Raw genomic sequence first — 10937 nt, 5'->3', positions numbered from 1 at the left:
GACTGGAGCAAGACATCCCAAGAATGTTTCTAAAAAGAAGGGGGGAAAAGGAAAACCAAGTTAGATCAGGGAGTCAAAAAGCCAAAGAACGGCCTCGATGACTTAAAGGTCCCATGTGCAACCATCCAAAGTTGCAGGGGAAAGCGTGTGTGTGTAGAAGATATTAACAACACCCCTTTCCATAGTGAAGAGTATACAATTTAGAGTAGCAATGAGAAATGTTTAATAGATAAACTTTGAAATAAATATCCACTAAAAATGAAGTAGCATCACTAGTAGGAGAACAATTTTTCCTAAAGAAGAAATGTGAGCAATAGAGCTTTGATAAGTCATTGGCAGTATCACTTTTATTGAAGAGGGGAGTCTGCCTACCTACCACCATCCAACAAGCAAAATAGTGAGAACTAGTTTTAACTTTAGTTGGGAAGACAGGTGTCATAAACATCCCTCCCTTGTTATCGGAGTCACAATAAAAATCAATGCTTGGCCATACACTTATCAAGCTTAATGTACATATAAGATTGTTTGGGTAGCACGATCAATCGAGAGGTTAAAGAGAGAGAAAATAATGAACCTTTGTAGAAAAAAAGGGGGGGAATTTTAATACAAATTAATAGAAATAATGGGGGGGGGAAAAGGGGTTAAAAGAAAGAAATGGGTTAGAGGAGGTTTTTTCAATTTAAAAAATCTAAATAAAGGTAAGCTAAGAAGAAGAAGAAATTAAAGATGATTAAATGGGCTAAGGATGTAAAGAATAAAATTAAGGTAAGGGGAATTTGATAGAGAGTAAGAAGAGTGTTTAGTAGAGGAATGTAAGTATATAATTAGGAAAAAAGGAACGGAGACTAAATGGAGGGAGAAAAAAACAAAAGAATAATTAATTACCTTTAAAAAAGAAAGAGGAAATAAGGAGAGTTAAGCTAAGAAAATTTAAAAAAAAGGTAAATGGAAAGAGAAAATTAAGAGAAGAAAACAAGATATGAGTAAAAGTAAAAAGGAAGAGAAATAAGGAGTAGTGCTCTAAAAAGGATGAATTTAAAGAAAAACTAAAGAGGGAATTAAGAAAATTGAAGAAAGAACAAATTTCCTTTACAAAGAAAAGGAGCTTAAAGGGTAAGGAGAAAAAGAAGGGGGGTTTGGGAGGGTGGGGTTTAAAGAATTAAGGGGAGAGGAAGGGTTAAAGAACTAAGGGGGGGAGAGAAGGGGAGGGGGTTTAATAAGGGATAGCTTGTAGGGGGAGAGAGAAGATATAGTAAAAAGAAAAGAAACAAGAGGGGGGGGGGGGGGTAACATTTAAAAGATAAATATATATGAAATTTATAGAAGGGGAGGGTGAAAAGACATAGAGAGGAATTATGTAGAGACACACAGAGAGAGAAAGGGGGGGGGTATTAAATGAGTGAAGTAATGGAAAAAGACTTAAGTAAAAGGCTATGGACTACACCTGTGAGTCCATGGCGTGAAGTATGGAATAGGAATGAAGGGGCGGAACGTGTGCGAAGAGCCTTATGGAAGCCGTGAGGTACGAGGTAACCCTGGCCATAGTACTGCATGTGGGACTCAATGGATGGCGACGGGAGTAGAGGTTACAAGGCTTTGGAGTAGGTGAGCAGGCACGAGATGGCGCGAGGGCAGTGCACAGCAAATTACTAAGCACAAGGTAGGGGATGTGACCATGAGGGCAGTGCGCAGTGAAGACTGAGGGCAGGGCAGTGCAATAGAGCTATGGCAATGCACAGTGATGATGACTGAGGGTTGTGGGCAGTAGCTAGGCTAGAGGGATTGTAGATGGTAGCATATGATGGGAAGTAGGCCTTTAAATAGGGAGGTAAGAGTAGTCGAGTAGAGGGATACTCGAGAAGGTGGGAAGTACAAGGGATTTATGGATTTAGGGAGGCATGCAAAAAACGGGAAGGCTAGGAGTTAGAGAGCATTGGGGGGTGAAAAACAAAATCATGTAGTTTAGGGGGCACATGGGGGGGGGGGGTTAGTAATTGAAAATTAATAGAGGAATTTTAAGAAAAGAAATTGAATATGAAATGGGAGATAAAAAACAAAGAGAGAGAAAAAAATAAAAAAGGGGGTTTTTTTGAGGATAAGAGGGGAAAAAAGGGGGAGGGGGGGGTTAGTAATTGAAAATTAATAGAGGAATTTTAAGAAAAGAAATTGAATATGAAATGGGAGATAAAAAACAAAGAGAGAGAGGAAAAAAATAAAAAAAGGGGGCTTTTTTTAGGATAAGAGGGGAAAAAAAGGGAAGGGGGGGGGGAGAATTTGAGGGGTTTTTGAAAAAAAGTTGGAAAAAGGTAAATTAAGGTAAAGTAAATGTAAGGTAGTAAAGGGGGGGAGGGAAGTAGGGTAAAGTAAATGTAAAGGGGGGAAGGAGTAGGAAGTGTGTGTGTGTATGTGTGTGTGTGTGTGTGTGTGTGTGTGTGTGTGTGTGTGTGTGTGTGTGTGTGTGTGCGTGCCCACTTCTTTTGGTTGAATTTTAGATTTTTCTTGAGGATTTAATTAATAAAAGTTTGGTTTCTGATTCTCTACATTGGTTGGCCCATTGAATCAATTTAGGATTGATTTAATATACCCAATGTCATGGGATGTACCTATTTCTTACCTTACAAAATGTTGGCATCTTTTGTAGTATATTCCAATGATCCAAATATGATTAATAGACTATAACTTGAATTACAACAACAAATTTTGTTGTTTCTTACTCTCTGTTGTTACAAGGAAAAGTGGTATTTTTTTAAGAATTTCCTACTTGAATCTCTTAGAACTATTTCATAAGAGTCACAAATAAGGGTGTCATCTACCATATTCTAGCTACAAACTCACTATGAAAGCAAGGTCATATCTCTTAAGCAACTTCTCATGGCATGAATGGACATTAGACCTTTTTTTAAATTAAAAGAGCAAAATGTGTTGATTAAATTCTAATGAGCAAACGTTAATATTTTGTTAATAACAACTGCATGCTACTATATGTGAAGCTATATGCTGAGTATATAGTGCTATAGATGAAAAATACTTGTTGAATATATGTAGAGTATTGTTGAACATATGCTAAGTACATGCAAAGTTCTTTGGGATTGGGTTGATACGCATTTTACAGGTAGTTTTTTAACGTCTTACACACTTTTGACTATCAAGCTGCTTCATCCTAGCCATCTTGATGGTAATTCAATCTCAAGGGATCCTTGATAGCTTCTCCAACTTCCTATAAAATCGATTGAAGCATCATATCACTAACATTACAATTACAACCGTACCACCAATTACTCTACGCTAGACAATTGCATGAATTTATGTTTTACAACACCAAAACACCTCATTCTTGAGGTACAAACCTCCAAATCGAGCTCTACCTAGAAGGAGTGGGTGAGGATTAAAGACAAGAGCAACAAACATCTAGTCCTTAGCCTGAATCTTAGGTGGGTGCAACCCATGGTTGCATGCAAAGAGGGTGGTGGAGCTCTCAAACCCATCTTTAAAAAATATACATGCTCCCACAATCAGTGGAAGGGGATGAGGATTGGGTGAATGGTTAGTTATTTGACAATCAAGTGTGGAAGTCAATTCAAACATATTTAAGATTCATCTGTCACATGAGAAAGAAGACTATGAGTCATGATGAGAGAGGTAGGCAAAGGGAAACAAACATGGATGGAGGAAAAAAGTGAGGGGTTGGGAGGGAGAGAGAATGAGGGGAAGGGGTAAGGAGGGGAGAGAGGCTAGTGTGCAAGGCAAGGGTGCAAGGTGCAGCAAAGAAGGCTAAGACATAGGGGCAACAAGGGAGGGGCAAGGGGAAGGTAGCAATAGAGAGAGGCAAAGAGTAGGGGTGGGGAGGAACAACAAAAGAAGGGGAGGGGCAAGGCAACAGGGGGAGGTGGAAGTGGAGGAGATAGTAGCGAGAGATCGAGAGGTAGGGACAAAATGGGGTGGTAGTAGTAGTAGGATAGAGGAGGAATAGTAGGGGCAAAAGAGGACACAAAAGAAATAGGGGAGGAGGGGGAGGGGGAGGGGGAGGGGGAGGGGTAGGGGTAGGGGTAGAAAGGGGAGGGGTAGAAAGGGGAGGGGCAGGGGTAGGGGTAGAAAGGGGAGGGGGAGGGGGAGGGGTAGGGGTAGGGGTAGAAAGGGGAGGGGTAGAAAGGGGAGGGGCAGGGGTAGGGGTAGAAAGGGGAGGGGGAGGGGCAAGGGTAGAAAGAAGGAGGGGGAGGGGCAGGGGTAGCAAGGGGAGGCATAATAGCAGGGAGGATGTGGAGGTGAGGCAAGTGGTAGCAAGCGTAGAGGAGGTAGGCAGGGAAGGAGATGGAGGTAGGCAAGTGGTAGCAAGGGGAGAGGAGATAGGCTAGGGAGGAGGTATAGGTGAGGTAGGTAGCAAGGGGTAAGGTATATGGGTGGCAGTATGAAGTGAGGGGGAGGACACAAGGCCTTCCCTTTAGACATCAATGAGTAACAAGGACCATTAAGTACCATTCTTTTTTATTGGGGTGAGGTCTCTTTTAGGTGGTTTTTGATTCATCCTAAACTGTGAGTATGATGCTCAAGGCTAGCCCCATGGGACCTGTTTCTAGGAAGATCTTTCTCCAACCTTTCTCTTTAGGCTTCGGCCCTATGAAGGAGTAGAGATGGGTCACTTCACTCTTTATCAAGTTCCTCGATCTGCCTCAGGACTACTACCAACCCCTTGCCATGACTAGAGCTTCCTTTGGTTTGGTCAGAGAGCTCCGCCCTCTCCCTAGTTTACCCTCTTCTATAATGTAGGCTATCGGGTGTCATGGGCAGTCCCCAAAGTTAGGGTCATCATGATTAGACCTAGCATATCTAATGACCACATTATGCTCCAACATATGGCTTCCTTTTTTTTCACAAAAAGTAAGATTGTGGGCAAGAAAGACCAATATTAGATTTACAAGAGCTTTAGGCACTTTGCAAGAGATTGCCAAAGAAGAAGAAAAGGCCCAAAAAACCCTCTAGTTCCCCTCTCAACAAAGTATTCTTTTAGCAATTCCTACATGTGTGGAACATACTGCACCTCAATGGGTTGGAATAAGAGTTGGCATTTCTCCACAATTTATAGATTAGGAGGCACCTTCTTTTGTTCTTGGCCCTCACTGTTTTCATTGTGGCTAGTGATGGCATTCCTTCAACTCCTTCTCTCATGGATTAGGAGTCCCCCCCACTCCGATTCTTGGCCCTCCTCCTCCTTTTGAGTAGCCCCCTTCCCCTTTAGCATTGTCTTATTGATTGAGGGAAGGGTGACCTCTGGCTCTCTTATAGGCAGGGATCTTATATACTCCCATGCCATTCTTGGTTTAGAAGAACTCTTTCTCCCCTTTGGAGGATGATTTTGGAGAGGCAAAGACTATTCCCTTCCCACCTTCATTGATGTCATCCTTCTAGTTCCTAGCAATAAATCATCCACTTCCATAGGTGTGCAGTTTCTTTCCCATGTGAGCTTTTCCTCCCCTTCACTGCTCTAGGAGATCTATTTTATAAGAGGGAGGTGTTTCCACCTTGTGGTTGGGTAAGATTTTCTAGTCTACTTCATCTCGTTGATGAGGATTGTCATCTAGAATGTTCAAGGCATTGGTAATGTTTCTCATCGATGTCACCAAAGGTAGCTAATTATAATTAGCTTGATCCATGTGTCATTGGAGATGTTATTGACATTATTTTCATTTAAGAACAAAAGGTGGATGGTAAAGACTATGGAAAATTCAGGTAAACTTCTTTTTGGTCACATTTTTTGGTCCCCTTCCTTGTGCATAAGGGGAGAAACATGCATATGTTCATTTATCTCCCTTATGGTTGGACATGGAATCATCTAACCCTCACGATCATAGTGGATTTTACTTCTTGTTGGTGGATTTAAGGCTGACCTTCTATAGCCCCAATAAAAGAGAGGAACATGTCCTTTTGTAGAAGGAACTTCTTGCATGGGGCCCAATTGCAAAAACGTGAATTATTGGAGATTACTTTAACATAGTGGAGTTGTCTTCAAACCAAAAAGGGCAATGGCAAGTGGCGTCCACTCTCTTGAGATAGAGCATCTTGGGATGCTTCTCTTTTCTAGTTCAATTACAGATAGATATTCTTAGATAGAGGTGCTTTTCACACTATGCCTCACTTGCTTCTATTTTCATGGTTGATAGGAGACATTAAATTCCCATCCATGTAGGGATTGATAGATTTTATGTTGATGATTGGGCATTAAAGAGAGGTGGCTTTTTTTCCATTTCACCAAGGGTTTCCACCTTGGACCACTTTCTAATGATTTTGATAGTTTTGAGCCTTGTTTGAGAGCTCGTTTTTCTAGCATCGGGATTCTAGATGCTTTGTATGCTTAGGAGGGCCTTATAGAGGCATTGTTGTAGATTTCTACCTCTCCTATGTATGGGGCGATGTTCCTAGTAGAAGCCCTTAATGGAATTAGTGATTTTTATAACTCTATTTATGGTGCCAAGAGGCATGAGAATTTCTAACAAGAGGTTGGCCTTGACTACAACTAGTACCCCTACAGAGGGAAGAGCATAAGTGGCCAATAGATGCTAGATTTAGGAGGGCCTTGCTATAGCAAGGACCCACTAGCAAATTCTTTTAAATTAAAGCACGGAGTATACTTTCCAAGCATGGGAGTCATTTTCAACTCAGATGGGAGGAAGAGTCAATGAACACTTCTCTACTCTTCATCTAAGGCATGGTAGAGAAAGTGTTTCTCACCTACTTGACACTCAAATCTTGATGTCGTCTTGCGTATTGTTTCTAATTTTTATGCCTCCCTTACAGGTTGGCCAAAGATGATGCTAGGCATAGAGTTTGGTAGGCTATTCTAGCATTGGTGAAACCAACTATGACAGTCTTACTTGATGCACCTTTTACGAGTCTAGAAATGAGGACTGTACTTCAACCAATCTAGAAGTTAGGACTACACTTTTTTCCTTCACAAGGCAAGTGTTTGAGCTTAGATGGATTGACACCCTCCTTCTTTATTTATTCCTGGGATATAATTAGGGACCATGTTATGTCAGCCCTATAGGGCATTATAAGACTTTGGTGCTATGATTGACTCAGTTATAGAGCGTCTCATTCAAAATCTTGGTTGTAATGGAGTCCAATCACTCTTTTAGCACTTTCTATAAGATCTTTGGAAAATTGCACGGGCTTTATGCATGGACAAAGCAATTTTGCTAATATTTTTTCCTTTTTGTAGGCTTTAGAACCTGGGGCGCCAACTCCCTTCAATAAGAATACCTATCAAAATATTCAGTATGAGATGAATTTAACAATATGCCATGAGTGGAAATTAGTCAAACTAGCATGGTTGTGTTCTACACTAAAAGAGCTTCAAATATGTCTTTATGCCTTGAAATTTAAGTAACACATGAAAAAGTTACATTAGTTTGAAAGGAGATGGGTTTTCATACTTTAGTGTAATTTGTGTTTTACCCCCCCCATCCAAAAGACCCCCCCTTGGGTCTCACATATTATGAAAAATATGTACAAATCTTAAAATCTTGCATATTTTTCAATTTTATGGGAGAGGGGACATGAGATTTTCATAATTTTCCCTTGCATATTTGATATTTTTTAAGGAAATCCATGCATATTCTTTATGGACCTTGTCCCCCCATACCCTAGATTTTAGATGAGGGTAGTAATATAATACATATTGAGTTGGTGCCCCAGGCTTTAGAATGGGCCATGTAGAGTGGCTAGGGGTTAGCCATTCATTTTAAGAAAGAGTAGGGTGGGGGTTTCTTATATGGTACCCTTGTTTTCTAGATTGCTTGGATCAAAGGGTCTCTTCATCATTGTATAGATTAGCCCACATCTAGGGTCTTATCAAAGGGTCAAAGGAGAGAGATTTCAAATTTCTAATAGGGATTCCCTCTTGCCCTTCCTTATACTTATTTACGGAGGCTGAAGCCATGAGCATCTTTTTGAGATCTCAAACTAACATAATCAAGCTGAAGCTTCCTCTAAGGTAGGATGAGGAGATCTCGGACATTGAGCTTGCTACTGACTACTATTTTTTGGGATGCCACTCCAAGACTCACATCTTTCTAGACAAACTTTGATTAATTTTGTTTTGTAATAATTGCACACTTACCAATAAATCCAATGGCTTTTGGATTTGCAACAAGGAAACCTTGAATTAGCGAGAAGGACACCTCAGCGTGAGGGGGTGATTTTGGATTCACTTGGACTTAGAGGGTATCTCTGACAAATATTTGGGCTATTTGGTCACCATGGGCATCTCTCCTTCACACCAATTCGCTCCTATGTCTGAGAGTATTCACCAAAAACTCCTCTTTTAGAATGCGACTAGAGTTGACCCCAAATCTTTTTTAGCAAAAAATGTTTTTTGTATTATGTCTCAAAAGACAAAACATAACCATGTCAAGTTCCCTTTACACCTGGTTCAACCAGTAAACAAAAGAAGAAGAAAACAAATGCATATCATACATTAGTTATAGACTGAGGGTCGGTTGGTTTAACTTTAAAATCCTTGATCAAAGCCTTGCCATCTCTATAGATAGCCCATTTGCCTTCTTTTTTGGTCACCTTTGCTAGTTCTGAGCTTTTGTTCCTTAGCTAATTCTTTGTGAGTTTCTCTGCAATCCACACATGTAGACCTTTCAACTTGTTGGATTGTCTAAGAACTTGCATTCTTTCAACCCTTGACTCGAAGATGAGAATTCCTTGTGCTCCTTCTTGAACTATCTCAAAGTTGGGATCACCCAAATCAATGCCTGGTAAAGCTTTGCTGAGTTTTTCATGGGTCTCTTCCCAAGAATCCTTTGCTACATTCCAATTGTTCCAATTGTATGGTAGTCCTCCAATCCTGAGCTTCTATGAGTTGAGCAACCTTTCAACTTGCTCCTTTACTTCCTTCCGTAGTCATGCAGAGTCTAAGGAGCTCTTTACTTCTCCTTTGATCTCTCCCTTGAGATTATCTTGGATCTCTCCCTTGAGCTTCTTATGCATCTCTTCAATTTGTCTAGATCCTAATTCATCATCTAAAACTGAAATGGGAGTTGGCTTGTTTAGCTTCAGCTATTCACTTTCACTCTCTTCTTTAGATCTTGAAATTTTTTCTTCAATTCATTTTTCTCCTTCTTGAGCAAGAGAATCTACTCTTGGAGAATAAGTATGACCTCATTTTGCCTAATGTTAGGCAAAGGTGATGCTAGTTTTGCAGCATATGAAGGCTGCTTCTCTACTTTTATGTCATTCATTGTTAAAAAAGTGACAGTCTGCCATGGATCCCCCCTTATTATGATGCTTACAGTAGCCAAACAGTGCCAATTTTGCCTTTAATGTAGAAAAGAAAAATGTAGCTTATCTTTTGAACAACAAAATTTCTCTTTACTTCAAAGTGATCTGAACAAACCTCAAAAAGTTATGGTCGATTCTTTGTCTGTGGAAAGACCAGTCTGGAGCAGCACTTAGCTGAGGTAGAACGATGACTAGAGAGGGAGCTCCTAGGGTTTATTTTGAGTTATCTTAGCTTGAGAAAAGCTCCCAGATGATTCCTAACCCCCTAGGGTGTGGGCCATGGAGCTCAGTCCAACCAGGAGTAGGAGAAAAGGATAAGAAATGGGTTGAAGGAAGGGGGTTGAAGGAGAGGAGGTGAAGGAAGTTGGCTCTCTCAAAAGCAACTTCCAATTGACCCAAATCTAGAGTGGTATTTTTTAACCAAGCATTTCTGGCCACAGCCGTGGTTATTTTTTTGTGTTTGTTCCACTATAGGGATTACATGACTCAGCTCAAAAGACTGATAAGGAATTTCTTATGGGGTGGGCTTTATGGTTCTGTAGATACTAGAGCCAATTGTCTTAGGAGACCTTGATTCTCCCCATACAAGAAGGGGGCCTTTATTATCAATCTAAATTTGTACTGCAGGGCCTTGCTTTGCAAGGTTGTGGTGAGTGGGCTTTTGGCAGGATAGGAACCTTGTAAATATTTTGTTCTTTGATGTATATGGTCCTACTGACCCTACTCAAATGGTGATTGGATGAATAATACTAGATGGATCTTCTTCTTGGTGCATCTTAAAATTCCTTCCTCCCCTCTTATGGTTGCCATCTTGAGGAAGATTTAGGATTCCTCTTTAGAGAATCCTTCCATCTTCTATGGAAGAGATTGTAGGCAACCTATCATGTGGAATGATAGCATACTTGATGGTCATGGGGCAAACCTCTTGGTACTTCTAGGTCAAGGTGGCAGAGAGAACTTACTTCTTGTGTGGGCTCTTGGAAGGATTTCAAAAACATTTTGAATGATTATAAGCTTCAATTTTGGTATGTCAACTCGAAGGAAGTGAAAGTACAATTGGACAAATTGATGCAACCCTACCCTTGGACTAGCTTCTTGCAAACTGTAGGCCTTACCATCACTCTATATGGATTGCAGCTCTTACAAGCCCACACCATCTCATAGGAATTTGATGAGCTTTAGATGGGGATGCCTAGGTTTTCATTGTTGACTATGGGTTGGGTTTTCTAGGTCTAGGGATCTGGATATACTCATGGACATTGTTTTTCATCTTGTCAAAGCTTTGGGTCATGTGGAGCAGTGTTTCTCAACTCGAGACTAGTACTAGACCCAAGCTTGGATCACATTCCCTTGGGTTCATGTAGGATTTGGAGTGGTTAAGGTGTCCCCATAAAGCATTTTCAATGGACCCTAGGAAGTGGGATTGGATTGATACAGGGAAACTTGCAAAGAGCCTCCCTTTATTTTGCTACATGCTTAGTAATGCTCGGGGGTCTCAAGTTAGCAGTCTTAGCGGCTAGAAGCCCACCATAGCTCCTCATTGGGATAATTTTTATGTTTCTATAGACTTGTGAAATTCTTTTTGGAGAAGAATCTAGAAGTCCCTTAGGAATGGGAAAATCATTACTGTTGAGGAGTCCATTTCATATTGTTTA

Source organism: Dipteris shenzhenensis, chromosome 22 (assembly GCF_047967505.1).
Source record: "Dipteris shenzhenensis isolate YYH24624 ecotype China chromosome 22, Dip_SZ_1.0, whole genome shotgun sequence".
NCBI classification, from domain to species: domain Eukaryota; kingdom Viridiplantae; phylum Streptophyta; class Polypodiopsida; order Gleicheniales; family Dipteridaceae; genus Dipteris; species Dipteris shenzhenensis.
Note: the sequence above shows the minus strand (reverse complement) of the source record.